The sequence below is a fragment of the Quercus suber genome, unplaced genomic scaffold (assembly GCF_002906115.3).
Source record: "Quercus suber isolate HL8 unplaced genomic scaffold, Cork oak 2.0 scaffold_260, whole genome shotgun sequence".
NCBI lineage: Eukaryota > Viridiplantae > Streptophyta > Magnoliopsida > Fagales > Fagaceae > Quercus > Quercus suber.
In genome coordinates this window covers 325,050-339,469 of record NW_027069716.1, presented here as the reverse complement: position 1 = coordinate 339,469, position 14,420 = coordinate 325,050, and the positions used below count along the sequence as shown (strand labels likewise).

The window sequence follows — 14,420 nt, the reverse complement described above, 5'->3', positions numbered from 1 at the left end:
TTAGCTAGTTATTTACTACCAATAGTATTCACGTCAACCTCTACACTTTTTTTTAGCAAAACTAACCCAAAAAAAATATATATGACACTAAATTTTTTCTAGTTTAACTAACCATTTTTCAAATATTCCTACTTTGGCTGGCCTCAGTAATTTATTCCCAATTTCGTTTAAATATTTATTTTTTCTCTCTTCTTCCAACCTAGTAGTGAAACACTTTCTCTCTCCAAATTCTTTCACCATTTTTGGCCACACAATATTGCACACCCACAAGTTTCTACAATGGAGTCAATTTTATACTTTTCAATTTAGCCAAAGAAATAAAATATTTTAGTTCCGGTTAATACTTGTGTACTATTTTGAGATTATTGTTATATATATATATATATGTGTGTGTGTGTGTGTGTGTGTATGTGTATTAATTTATTTATGTAAGAATGAATTTATTAATTTTTTTGTTTATCAATATAAAATTAAAAACTCACATATTTTATAAGTGTAAAAATTAGCTCAAGTAAATTAACCCAATTTTTCCAATTTTTCAAAAAAAATTAATTTTTCTTATTTTCCTTTTTTTTTTATTGTACCAGTTAACACACCCAAAATATTCTCAATATAGTGATATAATTTAGTATTTTATCCAGCACATTTTGAAGAAGTACCAATATCAATTTAATAGCCGGTACAATACATTTCCCCAATACGACAAGTATTGGTATGATATTAACTTCTTTGGTTTATGGGCATGAGATCCACAATAAATTTTATTTTTAAACACACACACACCATTGCATAGCCAAAAACCAATTCACAAACAAAAATTCACAAGGATACAAAATCACAAACACAATTTCAAACTGACCCATACATGATCCCTAGAAATCTCCAATTTCTAATCAACGCAATCAGATTACAAACAAAAATCTCATCCAATTGATCATGTGATCTTTCGTGAGAGAGAGAGAGAGAGAGAGAGAGCTGAATCGTACCCAAACAAACTCATTTAGTATGGTTACAACTTAGCCAAAACCCAAACTAGGTATTAATTATACATTTGGACTTGGCTACCCTCCGTCTCCATTGATTTGTGTGGATCGGTGCATGCGAGAGACCTAATACACCAAATTGACAGCCACCATCCACCACAAAATTAACTACATATTATGTCATTAATGACATTTTCCATGGCCACCCTCCATCTCCATTGATTTGTGTGCATGGATCGGTCATTGACATCATGTGTAGTTTGTTCACGTTGGAGTCAAAACCTTTTTTAAAGTAGAGGATGTAATTTGAAATTTCAAAAGAGTGAGATTTAATATAAAACAACCTCATAAAGCTCAAAATATTATTTTATCCTTCTAATTTTTTTTTTTCCGCTGACGGTCAAGTAAATAAGTGGAGGTCTTGGAGGAGATGAAGGAGAAAGTATATGCTGTTTTTGAAACTCCAACTCAGCATCAGTGTGGTGTTTCTAGGTCCAATAGAAAATTGACATATGTATTATAAATTACAAATAAGCAGCTTAATTAAATTAAAATAAAAAGACAAAAATGCCCCAAAAAATATCAAAGCCCCGCCATCAAAACAACAACACGCATTTTTCCTTTTTTGAAAATCAAAATCTTCTCTACGTCTCTGCTTTCTCTCGCACCGCTCTCTCACATCCAAACCTCCATAGCCACTGCCTAGCATCGTCACTGGAGCTGCTGGACATAACCAATTCCGAAAAGATCGGCCTTTGTCTGGTCAAAAAACCTCAAAATCATCTCTCATTCTCGTTGCTTCCAACCCCAAAGCCATAAGCTTTCTTGCCGTTTCCAACATCTGTTATCGCGAAAAAGGTTTCTTCTCTTTTTCTATTTATTTTTTTTTATTTTTTTATTTTTTACATCTTATTTGTATTTTTGTATTTTTTTTTTAATTTTTTTTTTACTGAAAATAAAAGGGTCTATCTTTTTATGATGTTGGATTTCACACCATAATCTGTCTTATTTTTATAACCAAATCTTACTTGAAATAGTTTTATTCTGTTATGGAATGAGAATACCTGATGTTGCAAGACTTGTATGATAATGAATTTGGCTTTGCAGGTCTGTTATGGGGTGAGATTTGGGTGTTTTTGTTTAGGGAAGAGACAAGTCTGATGGGAATTTGGGGTTGGGGTTTGGAATTATGAGTTTGGGATTTATTTGATGGGCTGCCTAGATTAATTTTGATGGTTCCTTATAGCTAATTTATGATTCTATTCATCTTGAGAGTTTGGGGTTTAATAGCTATTATTCTTTATTTTAGTTTGTATCCTATTTTATTATCAATGTCTATAAACTTTACATGGGATTGGCTGCCTAGATTAATATTGACTTGTAGCTAATGTACAATACTACTCATGTTAGTCGCCAAGTTGAAGTAAGATTAAATATTGCTAACAGTGTAATTAGTTACTTGAATATGGGTTCTACTGCTATTATGTTTACTAGNTATTATGTTTACTAGATATATATTTTCTGTTGATATAATTACATAGCCTACCCATTGTTAAATAATTATTAAAGAAACTAATATAGAATATTTTGTTTCTTGCTTCCTTAATTAATTCTAAGTAACAGCCAATTATATTCATATAATCATATACAAAGATCTGTTTTACTAGATGACACAACAAGTAGCTATACTGCAGTGATTGGATTACATAAGAACTCTTAAACATTATCAGTTTGTAGTGATTGGATAATATAAGAATCTTAAACATTATTATCTGATTCCTTGACTTTAGCCGGAGATACGTTAGCTAAAGTTGATGTTGTCTCAATAGTTATTTGAGTTCAATTTCTTATGTTTCATTAGTTATAATGTGTTACCTACTAGTTTGTTGGTTGTAGGAAAAGAGAGTTCCAAGCTTCACCAAGAAGAGAGCTGGGAGGTCTGAATAAGGGAGGGTATTCTTTGTTGGTTTGCACAGAGTTATATGTCAACTACAAGAACACATGCAAAAGATTGATAAAGATAGAGTTGATCAAGATGAGTTAGTTGTACACCACAAGGAGGAGAAAAAGTTGAGGATTGCATTGTTGTTATAGTGGGTTGCATTTGTAATTACTGAGACTCTTATGATATGGTGCAATGGGGCTAGAGTGGAGCACAAAAAGATTTTGCCAAAAGTTTAGCTAATTTGGATCAACTTTACATTTTAATGTTATTGTTATGATTTGTAATGTACTTTATCACCCATTTGATGGATTGTCTATTTTGAAAGATTAAAATAAATAAATAAACATGGCACTTTGTTCATGAAATCTCAAATTGTATATTTTTGAAGGAATTCTAACATTGCTTTATACAAGTATTCCAACTCCTGAGACAACAACAGCATTTTCATCATAACCAGATATAGCAAAAGCAAAGTTGGCTCCTACAATGATTAAAGCTTCTGTGTAATTGAAAAGGCATTAACTTGAACCATATATTTTACATTGTACTCAGTCATCATTCATGATTTCTATGCAACTATTCTATCATTAATGCATCACATTGCCATCAAGGTCTATTACAAACTAATCAGCTCATAACTAGCAAATTTTTCCAAGTAGTTTGTACTAAATTACATTGTAACTATAGCAAAGATGCTTATTCCAGGAAGTGAGTTTCCACACATCTGAGAACAATTCCATGAACAAAAAAAACAACCTGCATAATTTCATTCCATAATATCACCTCCCATATTTTGGCATTGCCATCAATACATTTACCAAATTATCTAAGGTTTCACATCCGTGTTAATTAATGGTGGTGCAAAAGGTAAAAAAATGTTATACACTTGGTTCTTTTTTTGCATTCTTAGAAAATACACAATTAGTGGTATCCAAAAATAGACTATACAGTTTGTCTATGTCATGCTTCTTTTTGATCATGGTGAGCTTAGTGGGGCTGCCGTGCTTCTGAAAGTCTTCTTGTAAATAGGCTGACTAGCAGGTCCACATTTTGGTGGCCTTCTCTTCCCTTTAGGATGGGCCACATTTTCATGCTTCTCACCAACAAAAAATGCCCTCCCCTGCTCAAACCTCCCAGCCATCTTCCTTGTGAAGCTTGGAACTTTCTTTCCCTACAACAAACAAACTAACAGTATTTCTTTTCCACAATTAATCTACATAACGTAAACATTTACACAAATCTGAAACTAAAAAACACAAAATCCAAAACACACAAGTCCCAAAATATGAAACCTAAACCACAAATTACTTACAGTCGCTGTCAGGTTTCCTTCTTTCTTTGGAACAGGTCACATGGTGGCTGATTTGTCTTCAATTAGTGGGTTTAGGTGTTTTAACTGTGACTGTCAATGATGGCTTATCGGGTTAGCCACAAAGTCATAAAAAAGAAGACAATGCATAACTATCGTTCACCTTGAATAACCATATCATGCACATATAGAAAATAATATATAAGAATGAAATGTACTATTGCATAAAAATTTTCATCATTTGCATATAATAAGTTTAACTAGAAGTTACTCAAACATACACAAAATCTATTAAGTTTGAGTAACTTCATTAGTTACAATAGTTTTCCAAATTGACAGCTATAATTAATGTTTAGCTATACAATCACTTATCCAAATTTTCAGCTATGCTAACTAAAAAATTTTCAAGTAAAAAATACCATCCAAGATGTTCTTCCACTGTGTAACAGAACAAAACTTCACATCCATCTCTGCACCATGAAAAAAAAATTATATCAACAAAAATATAATGTATACTAAACATAATAGTAGAACCTATATTCAAGTAACAAAGTACATGGCTAGCACTATATGATCTTAGTTCAGCTTGGTGATCAACATGAGTAGTATCATTATATGATCTTACTTCGGCTTGGCAACCAACATGAGCAGTATCATACATTAGTTACAGGGAACCATCAATATTAATCTAGGCAGCCCAATTCCATGTAAAGTTTATAGACATTGATAATAAATAGGATACAAACTAAAACAAGGAATAATAGCTATTAAACCCCAAACTCACAACATGAATAGCATCATAAATGAGCTACAAGGAACCATCAAAATTAATATGTAAAGTTTATAGACATTGATAATAAGATAGTAATACAAATTAAAAACAATGATAGCAAATAAACCCCAAACTCACAATTCCAAACCCCAACTCTTAAGTCCCCATTAGATCCGTCTCTTCCCTAATTAAAAACACCCAAATTTCACCCCTATAACAGACCTGCAAAGCCGAATCCATCATCATACAAATCTTGCAACATCACATGTTCTCATCCTATAACAGAATAAAACCATTTCAGGTAAGATTTGGTTATAAAAATAAGAAAGATTATGGTGACAAATCCAACGTCATAAAAAGATAGACCCATTTTCAGTAAGAATAGAAAAATACAAATAAGATGTAAAAAATAAAAAAATAAAAAAAAAATAAATAGAAAAAGAGAAGAAACCTTTTTCGCGAAAACAGATGTTGGAAACGGCAAGAAAGCTTATGGCTTTGGGGTTGGAAGCAACGAGAATGAGAGATGATTTTGAGGTTTTTTGACCAGACAAAGGCCGATCTTTTCGGAATTGGTTATGTCCAGCAGCTCCAGTGACAATGCTAGGCAGTGGCTATGGAGGTTTGGAGGTGAGAGAGCGGTGCGAGAGAAAGCAGAGACGTAGAGAAGATTTTGATTTTCAAAAAAGGAAAAATGCGTGTTGTTGTTTTGATGGCGGGGCTTTGATATTTTTTGGGGCATTTTTGTCTTTTTATTTTAATTTAATTAAGCTGCTTATTTGTAATTTATAATACATATGTCAATTTTCTATTGGACCTAGAAACACCACACTGATGCTGAGTTGGAGTTTCAGAAACAGCATATACTTTCTCGAGATGAAGAGATAAAATTTTAAATATAATCCTCAAATGGAGAACTTTAGAAATGTCCTTGCATAAACACAAGATTTGGGCCTATATGCACCTGATTAAAATAATTATTTGGTCATGTGACCTACCTTTGCGTGTTAATATTTAGTTGGTCTACTCCATGTGTACATAAAGTTACTATATATATATGTGTGTGTATATATATATATATATAAGTTACTTTTTATATTAAACAAATTAAATCTGGCAAAGCGTATATATGCAATAAAGATGCCATGGAACTTATTATGATCTGCCCGTTTTGTGTTGGTCAGAATTTTTTCGGTATCAACCACCAATCCTGTAAAATTTATCCCCTATTGGGCCTATTCTGTCTAGACTTGGCAAACGTGCGGGTCAAGTTGAGTTTGGGTCAGGTCAAGTTGAGTTTAGGTGTTGGGTTAGGTTGACTGATATTTTGTATATGAATTTTTTTTTAATAAAGAAAACATATATTTACTATTTAGAAAGTCACACAGCAAATTATTTGGTATAAATTCATTACTTTGAATTTCTCACTCATATCAAGAATGAATTTAGCTAAACAAATTAATACTTGTTTAATAATTTTAAAAATATACAAATCCCTTATTACTAACCAAAACAAAATAGCACAAAGGATAAGTAAAACAAATACATAAATTTCATTTCTACACAATATCAACATCCCAAAACATAAAACAAAATTACAAATTCATTATTGGATAATTAATTTGACAAAGAATAAAAACATATAAGAACTTTATAATCTTAAAAACTAATTTTATAATCTATTATCAATTGTGATTGGCACTCTCTTTTAATTTGAGAATAAACATTAAAGTTTGATTGTTTACTTATTTATACATGATATCTTTTATGAATATAATGTCATTATTAAACAACACACACTTTAGGAAATATCATAATCTAATTTGAAAAATCGTTTATTTTAAACATGAATTGTTAAAAAATAAGCTTGCATTCATAATTTATGCTAATTTCATTGATACTTTGACTTCACTTTTTTCACATTTATGAATGTTTTTCATACATGTCTATAATTTTAAATATATGTTTTTAACTTTACTGTAACCAAATTAACCTAACATGTACTTTGTTATTTGATATCAAAAAATTTTTACTCGTTACAGAATGCATCAACCATTAATCGTTCAATTCATTTGTATTCTGTTATGTAAAAGTATTAATTGTTTCCTTAAAACTCACAACAAACAATTAAATAAATATTGTCTTAATTTTTTTTTTTACCAAATTTTTTTTATTAAATGGTTTGGGTCTCGAGTCAGGTCAAGTTGACTTGCAAAAAACAGGTCGGGTCATGGGTCAACCCTTTTTGCTTCGAATAAAAAAAAAAAAAAATCAGATTCGGGTTGAGTATTTTTCAAGTTAGGTCAGGAAATTCTAACTTATTTTGCCATGTCTAATTCTATCCCACCAGCCACACTTTATTACCTTTGTTTCTCAAAAAAAGTTTTGTATTTTTTAGAGAAATTTATCCCCTATTGTATAAATAAGTCCTTTTATAAACAAGACTAATATTAGTAGAAAGAAAATATCTAAAAATATTACGATATATATATATATATATATATGTGTGTGTGTGTATATATTCTGTCAAAAATCTCTCATTGAGTGAACGTAACGTGATCACCAAGTTGCAGTGGGTTCACTCATCAAGCAGAGATGTGGTCCTTCTTTCGATCGTGACCACTAAGTCAAACCGACCACTTTGAAGTTTGAACAGCCACTCAAGACGTTACCTCTGGTCCTCTGCCTTAATTTTCATTTTTTAAGCCTCTTTATTAAGTTCAACCCTTTGATCACAAGTCTTAAATGGGAGGTGTTTATCGAAAAAAAGTCTAAAATGGGAGGTTTAGTATTTTTCATCCGATTTCGAGAAGTTGAAAAGGAGCACCAAGTGTACTGTGGAATGAGAAAACTATTTGCACCTTCAAAATACAATAATCAAGTTTTTATATTAAATAAATAAATATATAAATTTATCATTTCTTAACCACTTAATTAAGCTGTAGTCAAGGGTTCAAGTGTTGAACTACCAAAAATAAACAATAATAAGTCTAGAAACAACTTTGCTCACAATTTTTTTTTACGAGGCATGGATCTTGATTCTTGAGAAGGTGAGCTTGGAAGATCCAAGCGCTGCTCTAAGACCCTAATAGAGACCTGACATGCTTGCCTAATTATGAATAGGGATCAGGAATTTAGGGCGCTTATTTAATTGGCATGGTTTTAGGGGCGGCTCCACTTTAAAGGTGGGGTGGTCACCTGACCATGAAAAAAGATTATTATTATTATTATTATGGAGTAAAATCCAAACACTCTTAAAATTTAGGGGGTAAAATTCAAATTCTGAAACGTCAAAGTGTAAAATCCAAGCATCTCTAAACTTCATGAGGTAAAATCAAAATTCTGAAACTTCAAGGTATAAAATCTAAACACCCTCAAAATTTAGGAGTGTATTTTGCAATTTATCCATTTTAAAATAAGTAAACTTGTATAAGGAAATGGTAAGATTTTATGCATTTGTGTGTGTGTGTGTGTGTGTTTTCTTTTTTCTTTTTCAATATATAAAGTTTTCTTTTTATTATATTTTATATAATTTAAATTTTTTAATAATTACTATAGTGGCAAAAAATGCAGTTCATCAACTTGTGGAAATAAATGAAGATTTTACTGTTTGCTATCACAATGAATTTGTTTAGAGATGGGAAGTCAAATCTGATTATGATATCCAATACGCAAACTAAGAAGGTTTACGTCATAGAATTGAATAAGAAAGGATGTCTTTTCTCTTAATTCACAATTTAAGAACTAGTTAAGAAAAAATACAAGTGCTGGTTCTCGGGTGTAGTTTGAGGTTGTGGTTACAAATAGATAGACTCTTTCTTCTCTCTTTCTTTTTTTCTCACTCCTTTTTTTCTCTCTCCCCTGGCATCTGGGTCTTCCTTTTTGTTTTATCCCAGCTACAACTTATCTGAATCTTACACTTGGAGGGCTAAGATTGTACTACTACAACTTATTAGCTGTGCCACCACTATTCATGGTCATTTCCTCATTAATGCGGCCAGATGAGTGGTTGTCTTGTATTTAATGCGGAGGGGATGGCTTCTATACCCTTCTTTCTTCATCCTTCTCGTATTCCATGCCAAGTCTGCTTTCTTTCCTTTTTGATATTTTAACTTTATGTGCCTCACATAACTAAGGCTCGTCCCCGAGGTTTGAGGTGCATCCTCGAAAATTACCTTGATTGCCCATTTAAATCAGATTTAGGATCCTCATCCCCACAATAGCCCCCCAAAACCTCATTTTTCATTCTTGACCTAGAAAAGTAAGTTTTGGCTAATAAAAATTGTTGACAATGGCACACTCGCAAATAGGTTACCACATGAGCAAGTCTTCATCCTTCTCGTATTCCATGCAAAATCTGCTTTCTTTTCTTTTTGATGTTTTAACTTTATGTGCCTCACATAACTAGGGCTTGTCCCCGAGGTTTGAGGTGCATCCTCAGAAACTACCTTGAATGTCCATTTAAATCAGATTTGGGATCCTCATCCCCACAATAGCCCCCCAGAAGCTCATTTTTCGTTCCCGACCTAGAAAAGTGAGTTTTGGCTAATAAAAATTGTTGACAATGGCATACTCGCGAATAGTTTCCCACATGAGCAAGTCTTTTCAACTAACTATGACCTGCTCTTGACACTTCAGAATCCATAGCTCTGCAATAAATGCAACAGGCAGCCTGTTGTTTCCCATGTTCTGCGGTGAGATTGTGATCGAACGGCTCTAAATTCGTCATCGGAAGGGGTGGGAAGATTACCTCTCCTTTTTTCCTAGCCTATATATAGAGATATGAAAGGTTCTTATCTCCATTTCGCCTCCCTAAAAGCAAAAAAAGAACATAAATACGCTCCTCGCACTTGATAACCTCGTCTGAGAAGTGTGCATTTATTGTTAACAAGAGTTCTTCTCCATTTTTTCATAATAGTAGATTTTTTTTTTCTTTTTCCCAAATGGGTATATTTTTTAGTTTGGTTGACACTCCCGAACACTAAGAGGAGTTTAAGAGATACTATAGGATTCCTAGCAATGTGTCAATACGGCATTGCAACTTAGGTGAATGGCACGAGAAGAGGCCAATGGGAGCCGTAATGATTCCAATGATTGCCTTCATTGAAGGGGGTATAAGGATTCCTATGGGTAGAGTCACTAGGGATTTTTTTGAATCTTTTTAGATTGTGCCCTACCCAATGTGTTCCAAATATGTTTAGAATCTTAGATAGTGTAGACGGACTGAATGAAAAGTTAGGTATATATCTTACCCATCATGACGTAAACTGGGTGTACAATTGCCAAAAAGGTGTTGATGGGGGATACTACTTAAACTAGGGTTCCTACCATTAGGCTAATCTCGTGCCTCCCCGAGACGAACAAAGGCATGGACGAGGAATTTCTCATCGTTTCAAGGGAGTGGCATGACGGACTCCATTGTCCTACCCAGGATGGAACTCCAGGTGGGATGGCCTAGGGACACTTAAAAAGTCTATGTTAGCTTAGGAAATTCTATAAAAAATTTATTTACAAATTCGCCATTTCATCATTTTACTTTTGTGTATATATACTTTTCTTTTACTTGCCAAAACTTGAGCTTGCCTGACATACAAACTAACGTGAATTCTTAATTGTTCTTCCTCAGATAAAAAAGCTACTACCAAGAGATGAAGCTTGGTGAACTTCAATCTACTAAACCGGGTTCTAAGGTCCAAGATCTTCCTACACCGGGATGGACAACTTTGCATATTTCATGTGATTCTGGGTTTTAAACCCATTTCCAATCGCTTCCAAGTGTCTAAGCACGTAATTAAGGCCCAAGACTCTCATCTTGCCCTAGTTGACGTGGCCATTGAAGGATTTATAAGCGAGCCTCCTCCAGAAGGAACACAATTAGTCGAGCTTCCTACCTTTAAGGATCCTTAACCCATTGTAGAGGAAATTACATCCTCAGACAAAGAAGTTAAGACAAAATTTGAGGATAACACTTCAGAGGAGAACACTGAAAATCCCATCAGAGACGAGGATTTTGAGGTCTTTTACCATACAAATGAGTCCGAGGAGGAAGGACTCAGCCCACATCTAGCTGCAACCCTAGTTAGTGAGGACCAAGAGGCTATCAAAGTGCCTGAAGGGATGGTGATAGAGAAGAGATTGCCAGATTTACTCTCTTTACTAGAATCCCATGTTGGGACCACAACTCCTAAGGTCCCAATAGTTCCCAGGCCTCCAACTCCAATTCCTCCTACCTTTACACAAACCTAACCAGTTGATAAAAAATGAAAAAGGGACAAGAAAGAAGGTAAAGGCCCTATCGAAGAGGGCAAAGTCCAAGAGGAAGCCCTTCCTGAGCCCACCAAGGTGCCAAAGATGACCCGAGCCTAATAAAGAAGGGGAGAGGAAAGCTCAAACGTTGTCTCTGAGCGACGATCTCGAGTTCCAAACTAGAATCCTGCCTTTGAATTGGAAGGCTCACCTCTCTGTGAAGATGCTTCAATCCATAACTTCGCCGGCGGAAGAGCGGACTATGTGGCCAATGATGTGGAACAAGCGCTTCTTCTCCCCAAAGACATGGATGAACTTCAGAACTTGAAGAAGCATGAACTCCTTCTTTCTATAAAGAGGGACCTAGCTCTTGTCTATTCTACGCACACTTTCCTACTAATTTCTATCTCAACTACACAGGCCACCTAAGCAGCACATGTAGCATAAAAGTGGGTTGAGCAGGCACTCCATGACTTGAAGGAAGAGGAATCCAAGCACTATGCCGCACAGAAGTCTCTGACCTTAACAGACAAGAAGCTAAAGGAGACTCTCCCCAAGTTGGCAGAATGCGATAAGGCCAAAAAGAGTGCTAGAGCTTCAATAGAGAGCACAGAGAGGCAAGCTCAAAAGCAACTCTTACACTTAAGGGAGGTAGAGAGCTAGCTCGCAATTGCTCGGATAACCATTTCCAAGTTGAAGAAAGAGCTGAGCTAGAAAGATGAGAAGATGAACAAGGTTGAGCAAACCGCATATGACCAAGGGCAGAAAGAGACTGAGGCCCACCTTAAATCTCAACTCCTTGTCGTATGCCGTAGCTTTTGCCTTCAAACCTGGATTGAGGCCCTCAATTCTGCTGGAGTATACCCCAATTCAAAGGTAAGGAATCCGGAGAAAGCCTTCCACCCTCTAGTAATTAGGGTGCGTCCAGTCACTCAGCCTCCTATCAGTGCCTCTGGCCTAACTCTGACGAGCTCTACTGAGAACCTCCTACCAAAGTCCAGCAATACTGCTCCTATCCAATCCAAACCAGCTGAATAGTAACTAAGCACCATTGTCCCTGCTAAGACCAAATAACCCAAGCCACCTATCTCCAAGCCCAGTGCAATTGCTCCACAAAGCCCTGAGGTGGTAGCCAAGGAGCCTCAAACAGCAGGAGACTCCCCCACAACTATCTCAACAACTAAGATGGTTCCCCCTACTTCAACTCCAATTGCTGAAGCGCAGCCCAGCACAAGAACAGGGACATAGAAGACTCCCAAGGCCTAGGGGACGCAATAGTAGGACTATTCATGGTTTTAAAAACTGGACCAAACTGGCAAGTCTGACCAGTTCAACCAGGAACCAGCCTTCAATCTGGCCTAGTTATGGGTAAAAATAAAAAATGACTTAAAAATCGAAAAAATTAGAAAACCGGCCTATTTAATCGGAAAACCTGGAACCAGCGTGGTCAAACTGATTAATGACCAGTTGGGTTGATAGCTTAAAACTAAACCGTATTGGACAGCCTAAAACTATGCCATTTTGGACAAAACCTAAAATCTAACTCTAAATGATGTGCATTGATAATAGCTTAATTTTGCATATTTATATCATTGTTAGAAAGCATTATCATACTTATTTTGAGTTAATTCATGCATTTTATATTTGGTTTTGGAATAATGCTGAATAATCAATTTTGTGCTTGATTGAATTTTATTGCATGAATATGTCTTTTGTAGGAGAATGGAATTAAATAAATGAATTTGTGCAAAGAAGAAAGCTAATGGACTTTCCTTTTACAAGGGCCATGATGAACTTAAAAAAGGTCAACACAATGAAATTGAAGTCTAATTGGAGCAGGGAATCAAAGGAAAATTGCATCAAATCCAAGTCCAATTCGGATTAAGATTCCAGCCTGCACATCAGTTAGTATTTTTAGCACAACTTTTGGCTCAAATGTCCACTCGAGATGATTCAAGTTGGATTAGAAATTTAACTTAAAGGACTACAACTTTGTAGTTTACTGAAAGTCCAAATTCGGACATTAAATGGGCCAAAATCATCGGTTAAGTGAGGCCTAAAAATGTGGGATTTTCTCCAAACGGGAATTCAACTTATAATAGGATTCCTTGACCTATTTAAAGGCTCTTTCAGGCAAAATTTAGGGAGGCTAGTGTAGGGCTAAGGGCTGAATGTATAGAAAGCTGTGGCTACCTCTTTCATGACAGTTAATTTTATTTATTTGTCTACTTTAATGCTTAGTATTTTATTTTTGTATTTTCTTTCAATTACCATGAGTAGCTAAATTTATAATTAGGGTTGAGGATGAAACATTGTTAAGGATTATTAGTAATATTTATGTGATTTTATTTTTCCCACAGTAGTTGTTCTTTAATGATTTAAATTGTTTTTGCTTCATATCAATTGACTAAGATGAGATTCTAGATATGAGTTCAATCATGTTTTTCTCATGATTTAGGATTTGTCTTAATTAATTGAATGCTTGGTTTATTATTTCTTGATTATAAAATTCAAAGTTATTAATACCGTTTCGGAGCCCGTTTCGGTTTCTCCAGTGGAATGGAATATTTCGGTACCGGCCGATTTCGGTGTACCGTTTCAGAGTGTTTCGGGGTTCCTAAAAAACAATTTATATATATTCTTGTAGAACATAAAATTGTCAATTCTAATAAATAAATAACTAAATATCAAATAATACAAATCATTTAGTCTTAACTCTTAAGTCTTAAACATCATATAACATCAATTTAACATCATACAATAAAAAGATTAACAAGACAATACTAAATATCAAATAATACAAACCATTTAGTCTTAACTCTTAAGTTTTAAACATCAATTTAACATTACACAATAAGAAAATTAACAAAATAATAACTAAATATCAAATAATATAAGATTTACTCCTCCTCATCATCATCCATGAGAGAAGGATCAAACTCATCATCAAAAGAACTCCCACAAGAACTACCAGCACCCATTGCAAGATTTGTCAAGCCATGCTCATCATCATCATCATCATCAACATCAATAGTTTCAAGTTCAGCATCCTCTTCCACATTTACCATGCCTACTGGTTCATTAAGACAATCCCAATTTATGTCATCTGGATTAAGAAGTGCAGGTTCTTCAGCCACCCAATCTCCCATCAAGTNAATAATATAA

General features: G+C 34.4%; 2 long non-coding RNA genes across 6 annotated transcripts; one reads left to right on the top strand and one right to left on the bottom strand.

Moving 5' to 3' along the window:
• Positions 1 to 1,467: 1,467 nt before the first annotated feature.
• On the top strand, positions 1,468 to 3,293 carry LOC111995195 (uncharacterized). Its single transcript, XR_002881136.2, has 2 exons — positions 1,468 to 1,841; positions 2,880 to 3,293. It is a non-coding gene; the product is annotated as an uncharacterized LOC111995195 (long non-coding RNA).
• A 374-nt stretch (positions 3,294 to 3,667) lies between these two features.
• On the bottom strand, positions 3,668 to 5,750 carry LOC111996120 (uncharacterized). 5 transcript variants are annotated; one of them, XR_010632040.1, is made up of 5 exons: positions 5,461 to 5,748; positions 5,232 to 5,285; positions 4,657 to 4,707; positions 4,241 to 4,330; positions 3,668 to 4,113 (listed from the first exon to the last, which is right to left on the bottom strand). It is a non-coding gene; the product is annotated as an uncharacterized LOC111996120 (long non-coding RNA). The 5 variants fall into 5 exon arrangements; XR_010632038.1 differs by having other exon boundaries at positions 3,668 to 4,099; positions 5,461 to 5,746; XR_002881194.2 differs by having other exon boundaries at positions 3,668 to 4,330; positions 5,148 to 5,285; positions 5,461 to 5,750.
• Positions 5,751 to 14,420: the final 8,670 nt, after the last annotated feature.